This window comes from Pinus tabuliformis, chromosome 6, assembly GCF_031772625.1.
Source record: "Pinus tabuliformis cultivar Carrire ecotype Pingquan chromosome 6, CPIR1, whole genome shotgun sequence".
In the NCBI taxonomy this organism is placed as follows: Eukaryota; Viridiplantae; Streptophyta; class Pinopsida; order Pinales; family Pinaceae; genus Pinus; species Pinus tabuliformis.
In genome coordinates this window covers 1,514,111,631-1,514,130,670 of record NC_142292.1, presented here as the reverse complement: position 1 = coordinate 1,514,130,670, position 19,040 = coordinate 1,514,111,631, and positions in this window count along the sequence as shown.

Sequence of the window (19,040 nt, the reverse complement as noted above, 5' to 3'; positions counted from 1 at the left end):
AATTTATAACCAATATTATTATTTTTTAATTAATTAATTAATTTTTTAATTTTTAATTATTTACTTAAAATAATTAATATTAATTAATAATAGTAATAATGTTCAATAATGTTAAATACAATAAAAAACAAATTATTACCAAATATATTTTAAAAGAATTATGAAATAAAATTTAATATTTAGAAAATTAGAAAATTAAAACTATATAAATTTATTTGAAAGATTTAAAAACAATATATAATTTATACTTTATTCCATTAAAACTAAAAGACAAATTATTACAAAATGCCATAACTATTTTTTCCAATTAAAGTATTATGTTTAATAAAAATAATTAAGGTAGTAGTTTTTAAATTCAACGTCTTTATTAAGTGTTTTTTTTAAATTAAGAGCATGTGTTTCCTCCTAAGAGGTCAGAGGTTCAAAACGAGAGGGGGTAGAGTATGTATACCTTCTTAGACTTTAGCAGTCAAATCACTACGCGGAGGTGGGTCCCTTGTTCCACAAGCAAGGAGGTCTCATACACCAATTTGGTGTCTATCTTGGCTGTGACCTTAAAAATGGATATTATTATTATTATTATTATAAATTTTTGAAATTGAAAAATAAAATTAATGCATTTGAAAATAAAACAATAATAAATATATTTTTTAATAATTATAAATAAATATTTAAATAGTTTTGTATTTTTTAAATTATAAAGAATTTTTTAATATTATATTTTTAACAAAATTACAAATATTTATGGAAGAGATATATTATGAAGAGAAACCAATTTTATAATTGTCTATTAAAATATATATTTTATTGTATTTATAAAAATTTAAAATTAAAAAATAAAATCAATATAATTGTAAGAAAAATAATAATGCTAAATATATAAAAAATTATTGGGAGAAAAGGTGATGGTTGCAGCCAAATCTAATGAAATGATCCATCACCCATTGCTGCTTCACCCATACGGTGATCATGCACACACTCTGAACTAATTAAACAAAATTAAATAAAATGGAAGATTAAGTGGGCCGTCAGGTTGGAATTTGAGTTTTTTTTTACTTGTCGATCAATTTTTTTTTGGACGTTTTGGCTCTTTATGTTTCCCATCAAGAAACATTATGCTTAAAATTTTGCCCTTCAAGAATCATTTTTTTTGATAAAAAATTAACTTTTCACAATAAACCTTTTATTAATAAAATTACCTTAAAATTACCTTTCAATAAAACATTTATATTAAAAAAATTCACATATTTATCATAACAAAAATGTGTTATTGAATGTTAAATTTGGTTTGAAATTGCATGGAACGCTCACAATAAAATCATGATAACCTAGAAAACATATCCTATAGGACGTATAAGAGACTGACAAATTAAAACTATTGAGTGTTACCAATAATAACTCGAAAGTAGATTAATTAATATGGTTTATACTATTATTTACATAATATAATATGGTTTATATTATTATTTACATAATCTAATATATAATATAAGATTTAGAGACAAAATATACATTTGACAACATATATTTTAGCTTTGATTTGGATCATTGATATACATTAATATTGACAAGATTGAATGCATAGTATTTGAACTTCTTAAAAATTAAAAGACTAAACTTATAACAAATGGATATTGAGGATCTCTTAACACCATGTTCTAGAATTATTTAGAATTATGTTATGATTTCCTCTATTGTTATATTCTCTTTACATATTCTGTGCAGCAGCTAATTTGAAAAATTGTTGAATACCAATGCGATAATTTTTTATATAATTTCAAGAAGTTACGTGAGAAATTACCTTGTCCATAGCTATTGGTAGTGGTCTTACCTCCATTTTTATAAATACAAACACATGAATTGAAAACACCCCGGCCTCGTGTAACCAGATTTGTCGTCGCTTTGTTCACTTTCGTTACAGGCCCCCGGTCCAGGAAACTGTGGCGCAGCGTACCTTTTATAACCGCGCAGCTTCAATTGAAATATTAATAACGTTTTCCCAAAAAATTTAACCGTCAAAAATACGGTTTGCATAATTCATAACACATCAGGAAAAACGTTCTTTTATGAATTTTAAACGTATTTAACGGGCACTTTAAATACGTATTTGGCACTTTATTCGTCTTCACATAAATCTTATTATTCACGGCACATCAACCATACATAGCATTGAAGCCTACATAGTACTGAAAACCCTATAAAAGGCGAAGCAGTTGCAAGCCTGTGTTTATACCAACAGCAACCTCAGTCATGAGGTTGTATCTCAGGGTGTGTAGAGTTTGTTATAAAGGGATATATCTCAAAGCGTAGAGTGCAACTGCCCAGAAATACTTGAGCTCCAACCTGAGAAGAACAACACCTATTCATAGCTAGATGAAAGCTGATGGACAGAGTCAACTTCTAGAACAAACCGACGTTATATGGTAGACTTCGCGCGGCCATTAATACATGAAACAAAATCAAAGTCAAGCATTGATATCCAGCATGTCAAGTTGGACAAATGAGTGAAGTAGTAATGCTAGTGCACACCGTCCGAAATTTGTGTGTTGTATTTTCAGAGAGCCGTGAGCCGGAGTGTTGAGCACTAATAAGATTCATGGAACTGAATCTCCAAGTTATAGGTGAGATGGCAACGTTACGAAGTTGGAGATGAAAGGATGATGAAAATATAATTGAAGTAACAGCGACATATCTGGAGAATTCGTAGCTTGCCCTGTGACTCTAGAGATTCACCAAGTATTGCGATACAGTGTTGACGTGGAGCGCTGTGAGATGGAAGAAGTCAACCATTTTGAATAAGATGATTTATCAGATGAATCATAAAAAATGTGGTCGAATGAACGAAGATATTATCGCCCAACTTGCTTTCCATAAAGGTCAAACTTGAAATCTAGAAGGTCAAGCCTCAATACTGTCTCTAATGAGCAGCTGTGAGCGCATTTGTTGGAATAGCAACCTATGTCATATTCATTGATCGTCTTGGCTACCTAGTTAGCGGATAGGGGTGGTGTCATTATTTTGGATTCTTGTGTTATTTTGTTTTTTATATAAAAATATCTCTCGAGGATATATTTTTTCTATCACAAATAAGATTAAAGTTAAAAAACTCATTGATATAAAAGATGATAGAATATAATTATGCCTTAAAGTGTTTTATAGAAGAACTCTCTCCAATGTCATTTGTCGCTTTATGTGCTTTTGATTTAGGTGTTAGATGATAGAAATCGTCTCTGTCATTAGATTAAAAATTGTTATTCATTGGCATTATTCAGTTATGATTCTCTATCGAGATTTTCTTATGGCATCCATAACCCGACATTCTTCTAAATCTAGGCATTGAAGGCAATGCTTCTGCAGGTTCTTCCGAGCTAGGCATTACAGGTTGCTCCGACTGTTTGAGAAAGATGGCCTTCGTGGGAGTCTGGGAAGGGCTCTCTTGCAGGGACTCACTCTCTTATGCAGACGTGTGTTTTATGCTTCCTCGCCCATAGCCCACCCCAGAAGAAACCTTGAATCTCTGAGGAGTATAATTTCCATTAGAGGGCAAAAATGCTTGATAGTTGCATCTGCATTTCTTTTAGTGACGAGCTTTAATCTTTTCCTGGTAGTTTACCATAGAATGTTCAATATCCTCACTGAACATGCAATATTATTATGAAAGGAGTCTAGAACGTAGTGTTATATTGATGTTGATAGGTTTCTCGTCACATCAGAATTTGCAAGTTGATCAATTAAGTAACAAAAAGATGAATAAATTGAATCTGAATTTCTGCATTTCCACCGTCAACTAGGCCAAAGGGATTTTTCCTCCACTCTTTTAAAGAATCTGTTGTATGAACAAAATTAAACCGTGGAAATTGTGTGCCATGGCCAATCCAATCCAATCAAAAGGCAAGAAAATTCTATAGTGCAATCCCATATCTCTATGTCATGTTTGAAAGTCGTATGTTCCATGTTCCATGTTCTGCACCAGTAAGACCAATATTAGATACTCTTAAAAAAAATGTTTTCGTTGTTTAACATGTGGTTACTGAACTTTTTTTTTCTTGGGTAAGAATCTCCTCCTCCACCAAACATTGGGTCTCTTTCAAATGGTTAGTGAACTTTTCGACAATGTTTTTTGTTATCCTCTTTTGAGATGTGGTATGCTTAAGCCATGCAATGCCCACAAATACTCTGACATTACATGCTTCTGATGTAGAGACTAGATTCTCAAGCTCTCTCCTTACATGGAGCTATACACATTCAAAAAACAAGTCACATTTCCTTACAAACTGAAGATTCTACGCAAATTGGTAAAATAAAGAAAATGAAACAAAATATCCACTTTCTATTTAAAATATCCATGTACAATAAATTGTAATGGGTATAATGAAATAGATGAGGAAGCGCCTGAAAAAGGTCTCCAAAAGGCACATAATGAAGGTTAAGAACTTCGTTAATATTTCATCCATTTCCATTATCAAGCTTTAACTTTTGGTGGATACTTGTGATCTCAACACCAAACCTAGAAACACTTCCATTGAACTTCTACTGGAGCTGTCTCTGGTATACTTTTTGTTTGTAAATTTTCCATGTTGTGGTTCAATATTTCAAACAACCATATTTCTCCATTATCTTTGTCTAAGAAACCCCCATCATATAACTCCATGAGTGACTCTACTTGTTATTAGGAATTGCAAAAATAATTTTAGTAGGGATGTCTTTCTGAGCAACAAGTAATGACTAAATTAGTAAGAGCCACTTCCCACAGGCTGTTGAATTGCATTGTTTATTATATTAGTTTTGTAGCATGCTCTTACCAAAAAAACATCGACACTACAGTTTTTCCAAAACAGCATAAGGATCATAACAATAACTTTGCAGGAATGCAAAACAAGGAAATACCTTAGAATTGAGCTACTTACGCTGAAAGGTAATGTTTGTGAATGGACGTTGGTCATGGTGGCTTCCTGAATCCTTGACAATTAAAAAGTATCCAAAATCATTATTTTGAAGATCCCCTGAATCTGTTGGTTCTTCATCCTCTACTATTTGCATCTTTTGTGCAAGACTAAGTGCCCTATTCCTCCATAGTGCCATGATTGTCCTGTTTGACATATAAATCATAGTTTCTCATGAATGGGCCAGAAAGATATTTCAAGTTTTGTTCAAATGTGAAACTAGCTTGTCTCAAATCCATGCACATATGAAGAGGCATTTTGCATTTCAAGTAGCATGAAAAGTCATTAACCAAAAGTTCCTTGCTTGGAATTCAAAATAGCTTCTAGAATGTTTAATTTTTCTAAGGTGAGTGTCGAGTAGTCTGCATACAATTATTTCTCATTCTCGTGATGTTCAGACAAATAGAGCAATCCAGTGAGCTACACTATGCCAAGAAAAATACAGATATCTACTTGAGATTTTAATGTCACATGACGAATACATTTTTTCCAACATCATTTTCCATCTTTCCAATGTACTGAGTAACCACATCAGGACCTTCTGTATCTGTCAAAAATATCGTAAGGTATAAATTTCATTAGCAAGATTTTGTCGGTCTTCCCTGAAGTGGAATGCACAAATCAGTCAATTACTGTGAAGTAAATTTCATAAAATTGATCTTGGCATACCCTAGAGATGTAACTTTCGCAAAAGGCCCTTCAAAGTTGAAGACTTCTACATCCATCATAGATGGAGGCTCTTGTGTAGCATCATATTCAAATACTTCTGTATAATTATTGGGAGAACTAAATTTGACATGGAAAGCATGAATAGAAACATGGAGAAGCACATAACCCCAATCACAAAAATAGTTGGACAATTTTATGAACAAAAACAAAACTTTATATATCTAAACTGTAGCAAGAGCATCCAGATATGAAATACATATGATTTAAAAGAAGAAATATGCATTCCTATTTGTGACATAAAATATCATAAGTGCAGATACATTCCATAATGCATTAAAAAACCTCAACCCTACATCCTAGGGAGGTGTCCCTTGTGTTCTAAACACATAATCTGCCTCTTTATCTAGTGGATATAACAAAGAAAAACACATTGATATGCATCACTATCCATACAAGAAGATGATGTAAACCATTTGTTTATCCTCAACACAAATCTAACCTAGGATTCTTGTATACAAAAAACTGCCTCTCCCTAGATCTTTGTAAATCTTGATCTCAAAGTAGTCTCTTAAATCCTCAAAGCTAATATACTATTGTTTCACCATCTTGGTGAAGTCATTGGGAATGTGGATCCAAAAGTATGGTTGGAAACTCTCATCATATTGCATAGTATCAATGCCATCACTTCATAAGCGAGCATATGACATCTATATCTTTCTGCACTCAAAGGTCTTTCCCTTATCTGCAAACCATGGGCCTCTCTGTCAGATTACTCACCATCATCTTTAGCCCCCTCGCTTATATTCACACATAGAAATGTCATTGCACTAACATATACCTCACCTTGTATGCACTTTTGGATGATGCGTACTCACCCAAATACTGAAAAATTCCAGTACGCTAGAGCCCAAATAGAGAAGACAACTACCTAATTAAACGGACTAGATAAAATTATTTAAGATTAGAAGAACATATTGATGGAAATGAATGGCTATTACTTTTTGAATATAGTCTTGTCATAGAGCTGCTCAATCTAGAGAAATAGAGGAGTTGATAGGAGATGTCTATTTTTATAAAGATTTTTTTAAGCAGATAGGCTTTGTCTATATTGGAATTCGGGTGCATGAATTTTAATTCTTTAAAATATTACAAATTATGGATGATACATGATCCAAGAGTTTGAAAAATAGTTTTTTACTTTCAAAGCTCCAATAATGTCTTGGCTTTATAAATTATTATGTTTACAAATGGAAAATAATTATTTAGAGAGTTACAATGGTCTTGGATTTACAAATTCATATCATTACAAATAGCAAATAATTATTTTGAGAGTTACAATTATTTAACAATTTAGATGTGCTTAAAAAATTCAATAATTTGAAAAATGCATAATAAGTGTCTTTTCAGTGGCTTCTTTTCATCCATTGGAATGAATTTTGTTTTGATCCACTGGAATAGGATTGCAAGGATGTGTAAAGTATTGTCATTTCTAGATGTTGAAATTCTCCCTCACAATGTGGAAACTTACATAATCAAATCTTTTATGGTAAAAGCATTGCCTAAGGATATAGAAAGATAGTTTTATAGTGACAACCAAATCTCTTACCCTTGGAACCTACTGTGTGTCTCTTGAAGAAAATATATCTGGTAAGCTATTTGCATTATTGGTATTGCATTATACTAAGAACCACACTTGCCTTTTCTTAGAAAACCCTCCTCGTTTTATATTTTCACGTTGATTTGTATCACACTGATGGAGATTTTTAGTTGGCATCTTGGAGAATTGGAACATCTTGAGGGGATACATATTCATAGAGCCATTTCTCTTCATGGCATTGGATCATTTGATGGATGTTCTTGGTTTCAGTGAGTCTGGTTTCTCCTGGCACCTGCTTGGATATAGACCTTTTTGAAATCAATCAGTTGCTTCTTTGGGGCATTGACTATAGAGAAGAGAAGCAATACATGGCATCTATGTTACCAACGTTATTACATCAACATCAACTTGCAAGGACATGTTCTCGCATTTACTGTTATTCATGTTGGCAGCCTCAGAAGATTCTGGTTCTGTGGGAGAACATTTGTATTTTCCATCCAAAGGAACAAAGATGAGCTTGGTTACATGGACTACAGTGATGTTGAAGCTCGGACTACAACAATGTTGAAGTTTGTGTAGCTCATTCCATCTCCGAAGGCGAAGACAATTTGTCATGTATATAATCTGTAAGTCCTACCAAGTCCTGTCAGGGTAACATGTGGTAGGATCTGCCCTCATTGTCTTATTGGTCATGTTAACATTGACAACAAACTATTTAGATAGGCACATTTTTTTTAACAAAAAATTACTATTTTAATTTATTTATTAATAATTATTAAGTGAATAGTAAATATTTAATCTCCATAGAATATTTTAGCTTCAATAATTCTTTATATGTTATTGTTCTTCTCAAATTTATACTTTATGACGTTTCCTTTTCAACATTTGATGCAATTACTAGTTTTATTTATTTTAAATTTATTAATATTAATTACTTATTTAATTTATATAACTATCTTTACCCCGGATCCGGGTGGCGATACGCGTCATATCGGTCTTCATGCGTGAATTAATTACCCAGTACTGCCAGCTGCAGAGCAGCGTGGACTCCCGGGCTATTACCTCACGCGAGCTGCTCCTGCGCATTAAAACAGTCCTGGGTGAAGGATAGGCAATCAATGTCTGCATTGATCAGCACATTAGGTCTCTCATTATAGTCATGCAGATCCAAGGTTTATTCTCCATGCTTGGTGTTCTGCAGTATGGTGACAGAACCTGGCCTGCGGAAGCTGCGGTTGATGGTGTCGTTTTGGCGCATTGCGGCAAGCTTGAGCCTTTAATTCCTCAGAGTAATCTCCTTCCTGCTCTGGTCTCGCATTCTCTATTTGTGTTTAATAATTCCATTGCTGGGTTTAAGTTCTGTCATCCGGCGGTCTTGGTTGATATCTCCAGTGGGCAAACCTCTGGCTTCTCCCAATTCGGTCCTGTTGTTTTCTTAGCCCACTCCCCCTCTGAGTTTGTCTTTCTTTATCTCACCATGGTGCGTTCTGGAAAGCGCCATCACTCTGGGGAGCGTAGGTAAACCAGTCGGCACCCTCCAGTCGCTCTGGCTGTGGAAACTGCGCCCTCCCCTGTTCATGAAACTGGCCCCTCTGTTGGTTCTGCCTCGAAGCCTAAACCCAATAGTGCGTTTCAAACCGCGCACTTTAAGTTCGAGAGTAATTTGCATAGACCCCTGATTACTACCCACATCACCCTCATTATCTCAGAAGAGGAAAACGTGGTCTCCCCCTTAGCCTGCATAGTCCCTGACCCGTCTCATGGCAATGAGAATTCCTCAGATGATGATAGCATGGGAAATTGGGAAAAAGGAAAAGAGGAACAAGAAGCAATGCTCATAATTCCTCCTCCTACTGTTGATCCAGTGCCTGTTGATGAGAACAGGAATCCCGAAGCAGAAGAACATGTTATTGTTATCCAGGACAATAATACTAGTGGCAGTGACAGTCGAAAGAGAGAAGATGTTGTTCAGCCTGAGAAGACGGATAATGACCCAACCATGGAGAAGTAACGCCTCTGAGGATCATTCTTTTTCGCTTTTGTTCAGGTCTCAGGATTCTGGTCAGGCTTCTATGAAATTTTCCTACAGTTTTTGTTTAGCTCTCAGGCGGTTTCTGATGAATGTTCTCATCCTGAGATGGAAAATTTTTGATATGTTTGTCAAGGCTTGGGCCATCTTCTGGGCAACGAATGGCTATCTACATGTTCAGTGTCTGTTCTCTGTCTATTGTCTTTTCTTATGCTCGGTCTGTAATGGAGCTGTTTAATGTCTGTTCTCATGCTCAGTCTGTAATGGAGCAGTGTGTTGATGACAAAGGTTGTTCAGCCTCGTCCTTATGTAAAAATATTTTGATTTACAGTTAATAGAATTAGTATTTGCACAGAAAAAAAATAAAATTTATATAACTGTCTTAATTATAATAAAATATATACCATCTTTTTATTATAATATATTTTGTTATATCTCTATAACTAGCATTCAACACTAAACCATATATTCTTTTGCCCTAAACAATCATATACATTTAATTATAATTTTAATATTCTATTAAATTTACAAACTCATATAACATGAAAAACTTTCCTATTGAAATAATACTTCCACATATATTGTGCTAACCACATATACTATTGTAAAATAAATACAAGTGAACTAATTATTTACAAGTACTTTCATGTTGGAATAATACTACCAAATCTATTGTGCTAACCACATCTACTATGGTCGAAGAAACCACAAATGACTTGACCATGTACAACTAACACATTTAAAATTAAATAAAGGTCTATACAATAAGTTCTATAATAGTGTAAACACATTTAAAATTAAATAAAAGTCTATACAATAAGTTTTATAATAGTGTCAGTGCATACATTGTTGGTATCTACAGAATTATTTACAAACTCATGTTAAAGAGCATGAAATTTTTTTATGATAGTGCACGTTTTGTTTGTAACATGAGGATAAATAAAGTTTTATAAAACTGTATAAAGTTTTATATGACACATTTTCCCGTGATTACCTTACTCGACTGTCTGCATGTTGCCTGATCATATCAGAGTTATACTCACTATCAATCTTTCGAGTCATGTTAAAACAACAACTTTCTTGGAACATGAATATACCCATTCATTATCATGTGTATCTCTGCATATATAGATATGTGTTCTCACAGGTTGTCTTTTGTATGTGTTCTCACAGGTTGTCTTTTTCCAACTTATGATAGTTGCCAAATCAGAGTCTTCCCTTGTTATTTAATATTTTATCGTTGGTCTTATCATATATATAATTTTTTACAATCCTACTAAGTTTCCCAGGGGTCTCACTAAGATCTCTTCCTTCTCATCTTCTTGTACCAACAGTCATTTCATTAATGACAATTCTCCTATCATTTTTTTTAATCAAACTTGATCATTTAAATTGTGAGGTAATTATAAATTAAACTAATTAGTGAATCAACCAATAATTCAGTGTAACAAGTCTGTAAATAACACCTTCTTGAGTCACCCCCCATATCTATCAGTTATAGGAAATTCAAGTGTTGTCAGCATTATTTTCTATATTTTAGGGAACTTTCTGGTTAGGTTAATGAGAATCACAATTTTCCAGTGAGTGTTCCTCCATCCTATTGGTTTGTTTATGAGGTTACATGATTCGACTACTTTTGTTTGTAGCCCTACACCCAAGTTTGGGCTGGTATCTTCCAAGGAGCTTAAGGATTTGGATTACCTTCTTGCAACCATGAGGTAAAATGATTCTCTTTTTTTTTTATAAAAGTAACCCTAGATTGGGTATATTTTTTATGGTTTCCTTTCTTTATTAATCTTAGCCTTTGGCTTCTTTTCAGTATCTTTTCTATTGATTCGTCGACGATCTCTAAAGGTAGTATATATTTGTCTCATTCCCTGGATTATCTCTCTCTTATCTTGCTTCAACGCAAGTATAGATATATACACATTTATGGGTGTTTTAATGTTGCGGGTAAAATTTCCAATGAAGCTATTATTATGGAGTTATTTGCTTCTTTCTGTCCTCCTTGCCCACCCAGTACCAAGTTATTTTAACTTTTACCCTCATTTCGACAGGTTCTTGACATTGGTCATTTGGCTTCGCTTCAAGATAAAACTATAATTATAAATAGCTCGAGATTACAACTTGCAGAATTTAGCAATTATATTCATAGACTATACTTTGTAGTTATTTTGACCTGAGGGTTTAAAAAGGAAAATATTTTTTTTCTCGAGGGATGGGTTTTCTTGGCAAGTTCATGACAATGTGTGGTCAGAACTACCATGTTTAATAGATGAATGTTCCTCTTTTGCAAATGAATTAAAAGACTCATTCAACGTGTTCACAATTTTTTTTTATAGATATTATTTTTAGGGTTTGGAACCATCAATTCTGTAAATCTTTCCTTATTTATCACGAATTTGCATGTTGTTAAATATAAATTAAATGGTCTTGAACCTCACTAGATTTGTCCCAACAATTATGTAGTATATTTTCTTCTAGTTTGCATCTAAGTATAACTTCAAGAGTTCAGGCTTCAAGTCATTTTTGTCTAATGTCATATTGTTATGGTCTCAAGTATTCAAGCATACAACAAGGAAACCATGTATTTCTTCTTTTTACGACTAACTTATGCTTACCGAACTGGCTCCAAGATAATTTTCTTAGAGAATTTTGCACCCGTTCATTCCATTCTTCATACCATAAGTGTATTGATCCAGACCGGTTCCTGGCTACTAGTTCTTGTTAGTTGGTCGAGGAACTAAATGGGTTCAACATAAATAGACTCTGTGCAAGTATAAGAAAAATAAATCCTTCAATTATTCATTACTTTTTGTTAGTCATTATCTAACAGTGTAAAGTTGAAATAATAATTGCTTCTCTTGACTCATTTACTCTTTCTTCACTATGGTAATACTAGTCTTACAAGGGAGTGGGACCTAATTAACTTTTGGATTCTACAAATTCCTTCTATATGACTTGGGTATGTATAAAGAACAAAGATTGTTTCCAATATGGACTTTAGTCTATAATCTTGAAATTAACCTATTTCAAAAACAATTTGTATTATTTACACAGTAATACTTTTACATCTTACAAATCAACCTTTTATAATTATTCGATCACAACACAGTTTCCCTTCAGACAAGCTATGTCATAGCCAGTAATTCACAACAAAATTTCTCATATTATTACAGTTACAGGAAAACAATTAGTTCTAGAAGTCAATCAAATCAAAATACTTTATGTTTTAGGTTCATACTGCCACGGAATCCACAAGGGGAAATACAACTCCTCCAAACCAATGAGAATGGAAATCACGTCTGATTCTCCCCCTGAGCGAGTTTGTCACTCCTAGAATAGTTACTTGATAGAGACCTAACAAGGTCTTTTCATAGGCACCATGATTGTAGAAATCTAGTCCAAGAAATCACAGAATCACTAGTCTTTCTTAGGGATTCCATTCGCTCCAACGAGCTTAAGAATACCCTGAATCACAGAGTCCTTCCGTCTTTCAACAATATCCCGTTGCAGGTTCACAAGCTTACAACTTCATTCTCCTCATTTGGACCTCCTCCCACTAGGTACCAAGTCATCAAGGTTGCATCAAGTTCCCTCTCCTCTGCCCTTTCTTGGCTCTCTTGTCCCAACCGAGATTATTTATCTCTAGGGAGAAGTATCACTATCTTTTAACTGTTTGGTGAGTGAAAACTTTTTCATTTAGTGTCTTTTTCTCATGAATTCCAAGGCTAGCCATAATCCGTTTTATATAAAATTAAATAAACATTAAACATTAAAGTTTCTTACTAGACTTTCCACATAGCCCATGATTTACCAAATCTTAACAGTAAAATTAAATTAAATATTTACTTTTCACCAAAAAGTGTTACATATATCATAAAATGTGTATTTTGATTCTTCTTATAAATTGATGTGTATCAACATTTATCATCCATTACATGACTACAAATTTTATTTATATTTAAAATCATTAAACAAATACTATCTTTTCTACTGCTCAAAAATAATTGTTAATATTTTATGATTTTATCTCTTTTATATATACATATAATTTTTTTTTTAACTATTGATTTCTCATCAACAACAAAAATATATATATATATATATAAGTTGGCTTATAATTTTGTTTTCACGGTTTTCTTAATAGATTTGTAATAATATTGACTTTATTTTAAAATTTAATGATATAATTTGTTTGAAATTTTTTATTTTATTTATTATTGAAATTGTATTTTTTAAATAAACTTCATAAATTATAATAATATGTGGCGAATCCGCCTCGTGGGGCAGCGGCCCTCACCAGGTACTCCAATACGGCGTTCACGTTCCTTTGATACGAACTGCCATTGCTGTATTTGTTTACGTTGCAGAGCCCGTAGATGAACGGATCGGATTTCGAAAGGGCAGCTGAAACTGAAATGGCATTAAGGTGGAGCAGTCCAAGTAACAATAATGTCATGAAACAGCAACGCCATATTTTCACGCTTTCCGTCTTTCCCATTTCCCAATAAGTATAGTGAATCTTTCCAAGGTTGAGCAAATAATTTATAAATGGAGAATGCTATCCGCAGGCAAAGACAGCAAGCCAATTAGTGGTGGATATTCACAAAAGTTCATTAAGTCAACAGCTGTTATGATGGTATTGGCGTGGACCGGATCTGATCAGATCAGTGGAGTGCATATGCGCAGCCGCTAATTGTGGTTGGCGTCTCTGATTTATTGGACTTTTGAAGAGGTCGAAACAAGGGAGTGAACAAGTCGTAAGAACTGCGGCTTTGAATACGTCTCTGTTGGCGTGGGCAGAGGCACATGATAATAGGCCGCTGAATATAAAATTAAATTAGGAATGAGTAGCAAACCGCGTTCAGGTGATAACCAACGTTGTCTGCTCTTAGACGGAGTCCACCATCCACTTTTTTTCAATCGCTGCAGCGGCTTTCATAGTCCTGCGCAGGGTTGTATGGATTAATGAACCTGATTTCTGGGATCAAACTTTCACATAACCGCTGAACCACAGCCTAAAGAATATTAATTACTTATTTTCGGGGGTTAGTATTCATTAAGTTTTTAAATTTAAAGAGATTTAAGAATATAATTACTTTTTGAAACATTAAACTATATTCCCAAAAAAAAAAATTCTTAATGTTACTTAATCCAGGTTAAGACCGTCTTGATGAGAACATTTTAATATAAAATGCTTATTTTTTTGGCCAATAAAAGGATTAACCTAGGTCTAAACTCTAATCTTAATTTAAAAGGATTAACCTAGGTCTAAACTCTAATCTTAATTTAATTTGAAGAAAGAAAGAAGAAATATTATTAGTAAATGTGGTTAATATAATCCAAAGACTTATGATTATTGTGATTATTAATTATGTTTATTTATCATTATCATTATTATTAATTAATATTAGTTAGTTAAATAATAATAAAAAATAAAAAATAATAATAATGGTTATAAACTAAATAATAATATTAATTAAATAAATATTAATAATAATTAATTCATTAATTAATAAATAATAATAATAAATAACTTCTTATTATTATTATTTATTAATATTATTTTATTAATATAAATATCATTAAATAAAAAATTATTTCTAAATATAAATATTGTTAATCATGATTGACAATACTTGACCATGATTGATTTTTATACCAAGACAGCCTTTGTCACAATGCGAGATTGGACCATGGTTGATTTTAATATTGAGACAATCATTATAACAATGCAACATTCGTCCATGGTTGGCTATGATTGACCATGCTTTATCACGATTGATGTTATAAACCCAAGGGATTGATATTATAAACCCAGGGGAATAATAAAGACAAGGGATTAATACTAAAACCCCGAGGGATTATGAACCCAAGGGAATAATATTAAACCCACTAGACTAATATTATAAACCCAAGGTATATAAACCCTAAAATAAAAATTATAAAGATTAAGACAAACATGGATGACCATTGTTGACCGTGGTTGTTTTTCATATTGAGACAATCCTTGTCACAATGCGACGTTGGACCATGGCTGACCATGCTTAACTATGGTTGATTTTCATATCAAAACGATCTTTGTCACCATGGTTGACCATGATTATTATATGAAGACAATCTTTGTCACAATGCGATGTTGGACCATGGTCGAGGCAACGATTGATTTTCGTATTGAGACAATCTTTGTCACAATGCAACATTGGACCATGGTTGACCATGATTAATCGTAATTGACCACGATTGATTTTATAAAATATAGTTGACCATTGTTGATCATGATTGAATTAATAAAGCATGGTCTACCATGGTTGATATTATAAACCCAAGGAAATAATAAACCCTAGGTATTAAGACTAAAAACTAAAGGGGCTATAAACCTAAGTGAATAATATTAGACCCTAGGAATATGAACCCTTAGATTAATAAACCCAAGGGATTGATATTATAAACCCAAGGGATAAAAATTATAAACCCAAGGTATATAAACCCTAAAATAAACATGATTTCTCATGGTTGATTTCTATATTGAGATAATCCTTGTCAAAATGCAACATTGGACCATGTTTGACCATCATTGATTTTCATATCGAGACAATATTTGTCACAATGCGACGTTGGACCATGGTTGACAATAGTTGATTTTTATATTGAGACAATCATTAACACTATGCGACGTTCAACCATGGTTGGCTATGATTGACTGTGGTTGACCATGATTGATATTATAAACCCAAGGGATTATAAACCGAAGGGAATAATATTAAACCCAAGGGACTAATATTATAAAGCCAAGGTATATAAACCCTAAGATAAATATTATAAACATTAAAATAAACATGGTTTCCCATGGTTGACCATGGTTGATTTTCATATTGCGACAATCCTTGTCACAATGCAACATTGGACCATGGTTGACCATGCATAATCATGGTTTCTTTTCATATCAAGATAACTTTTGTGACAATGTGACGTATGACCATGTTTGATTTTATAAAACTCATTGAACATGGTTTACCATGTTTGACCATGATTAGTCGTGGTTTATCATGGTTGATGATGATTAACATATTGAGATAGTCTTTGTCATAATGCGACGTTGGACCATTGCTGAGACAATGATTAATTTTCATATGAAGACAACCTTTGTCACAATGCGATGTAGAAAAACAGTTGTCCATGATTAACCATGGTTGACCATGATTGATTTTATAAAATATGGTTGGCCATGGTTGACCATGATTGGATTTATAAACACATGGTTGACCATGATCAATATTAAAAACCCAGGGAATAATAAACCATAGGGATCAATACTAAAAACCAAATGGATTATAAACCTAAGTGAATAATATTAAACCTTAGGAATATGAACCCTTAGATTAATAAACCTAAGGGATTGATAATATAATCCCAAGGGAATAATAAACGCAAGGGACAAAAGTGATAAATATTATAAACCCTAAAAACATATGGTTGACCATGGTTGACCATTGTGGATTTCCATATAGAGACAATCCTTGTCACAATGCAGTGTTGAACCATGGTTGACCATTGTGGATTTCCATATTGAGACAATCCTTGTCACAATGCAGCGTTGAACCATGGTTGACCATGATTTATTTTCATATCGATACAATCTTTGTCACAATGCGACGTTGGACCATGGTTGGCTATGGTTAATGATGTTTGACCATGATTGCTATTGTAAACCGAAGGGATTGATATTATAAGACCAAGGGATTAATATTAAAACCTCAAAGGATTATGAACCGAAGGGAATAATATTAAATTAAATAAATTAATCTATAATGGTTTTATTATTATTATTTATTAATTTTGAATGATTGAATTATTTAATGAATTTATTAATAATGAATGAAATATAAATTAATGAATTAATTATTATTAATATTTATTAATTAATAATGCTACTAAATTATTGACTAACGCATTTATTAAGAAGTGTTTTTTCAGTAGAAATCACATAGGAGAAAAATTCTCTGACGCGTTTCGAATTAGCTAGTGTGGTTCATCATCAAGACTAAATGAAGATGCAGATCATGGTATAGGCTTAAATAAAGGCCAATGTAGAGACAAAACGATTATATAACTGTTAGTTTATGAAAATTAATATTTTAATAATGATTACTAAGATCAAATAATATTCCTATAATGCGTAATATAATGGTTAGTTTAAGAATAATAATATTATAATTTATAATAATAATTAAGATAAAAAAAAAAATTAATAATAATATTAATTAAGAAAGATCAAAAAATGTAAACATTAATAAGAAACAAACATTCAAGTCAACCAAATACAGGGAATAGAGTTAAAAAAATAAAAATAAAATAAATAAATAAATAAATAGAAGTCAAGACTTGATTAATGAGTCAAGATCCTATAACAAAAATAATAATTAAAAGAGACTAAAATTAAAACAAAGCAATCAGAAGTGAGGGTAAAATAATTATTATTATTATTATTATTATAATATAATGGCTAGTTTATGAAAAATGATATTTTAATATTGATTATTAAGATCAAATAATATTCCTATAATGGCTAGTTTAAGAATAATAATATTATAATTTATAATAATCAATAAAAAAAAATTATATATATATATAAATAAAAAAACATAAGCATAAATAAGAAACAAACAATCTCGGTCAACCAAAAATAAGGAACATGGTAAAAAAAAGAGAATATATATATAGATCGTATAACAAAAATTGTTAGGATATTCCGACACATAGGATATAGTTAAGTTCAACTTGGTCTAGTATAGAGTTAGGTATAGAGTTAGGTAAAGTGTCTTTCTTTACCGTTGTACATTTTGTAACTTACAATCCGACGGTCACGATATGTAGTGATCCGACGGTTCACTCTCACCTCGGTATTAACGACACTTGATCCGTGGCTTGACACCCGATTGGTCCATGAGTTCTATTTAAAGCGCATGGAGGGTCATTGTTTGGGTAATCCGTGCATGAGAGAAGCTTATGTAAATTTTCATTCTTTGATTAATAAATTGCCTGTAGTACCCACGTTGGGACAGGCCGTGGACTGTTTCCCTCTTTGAGGGTTTTAACCACGTCAAAATACTGGTGTATTGATCTGTGGTCTGGTTATGCATTAAATGTATCTTCTTCTTCTTCTCATTCTCATGAGTGGCTCATTGATTCTGGAGCCTCTTATCACATGGCCAAAAACCAAGCCATGTTTTCTTCTTTAAATGATTGTAACACCAAAAATATATATGTTGGTGATGATAGATCTCTTAATGTTGTAGGGACTGGAACTGTTCATCTAGACAATGGTCAGTTTAATGATGTATTATGTGTTCCAACCTTATCTTGCAACCTTCTATCTGTCTATCAGATAACTCATTCAGGTGAAGGTAAAATTGTTGAATTTTCACCTCATGATGTTGTAATCAAGGATCTAAAAGATCCTAAACAGATTCTAGCTACCGGTCTTGCTGATGATTCCACAAGGTTGTATAAGTTTCACAACTTTGGGTCATCCAATCTTCCCTCAGTATTTGTTGCTCATAATGATGAAGTGAGCAAACTTTGGCATGAGCAATTTGGTCACTTAAACTATCGCTCCCTTCAGCATCTATGTAAAGAAAATATGGTGACAGGTCTTCCTATGGTATCTTGCAGAGATGGTGTCTGTTCCGGATGTGTACTCGGAAAACATCATCGGGACAGTTTTGACAAACGTGCCTCTTGGCACGCCTCAGCCCCTTTACAGCTTGTGCACAGTGATTTATGTGGTCCTCTTCCT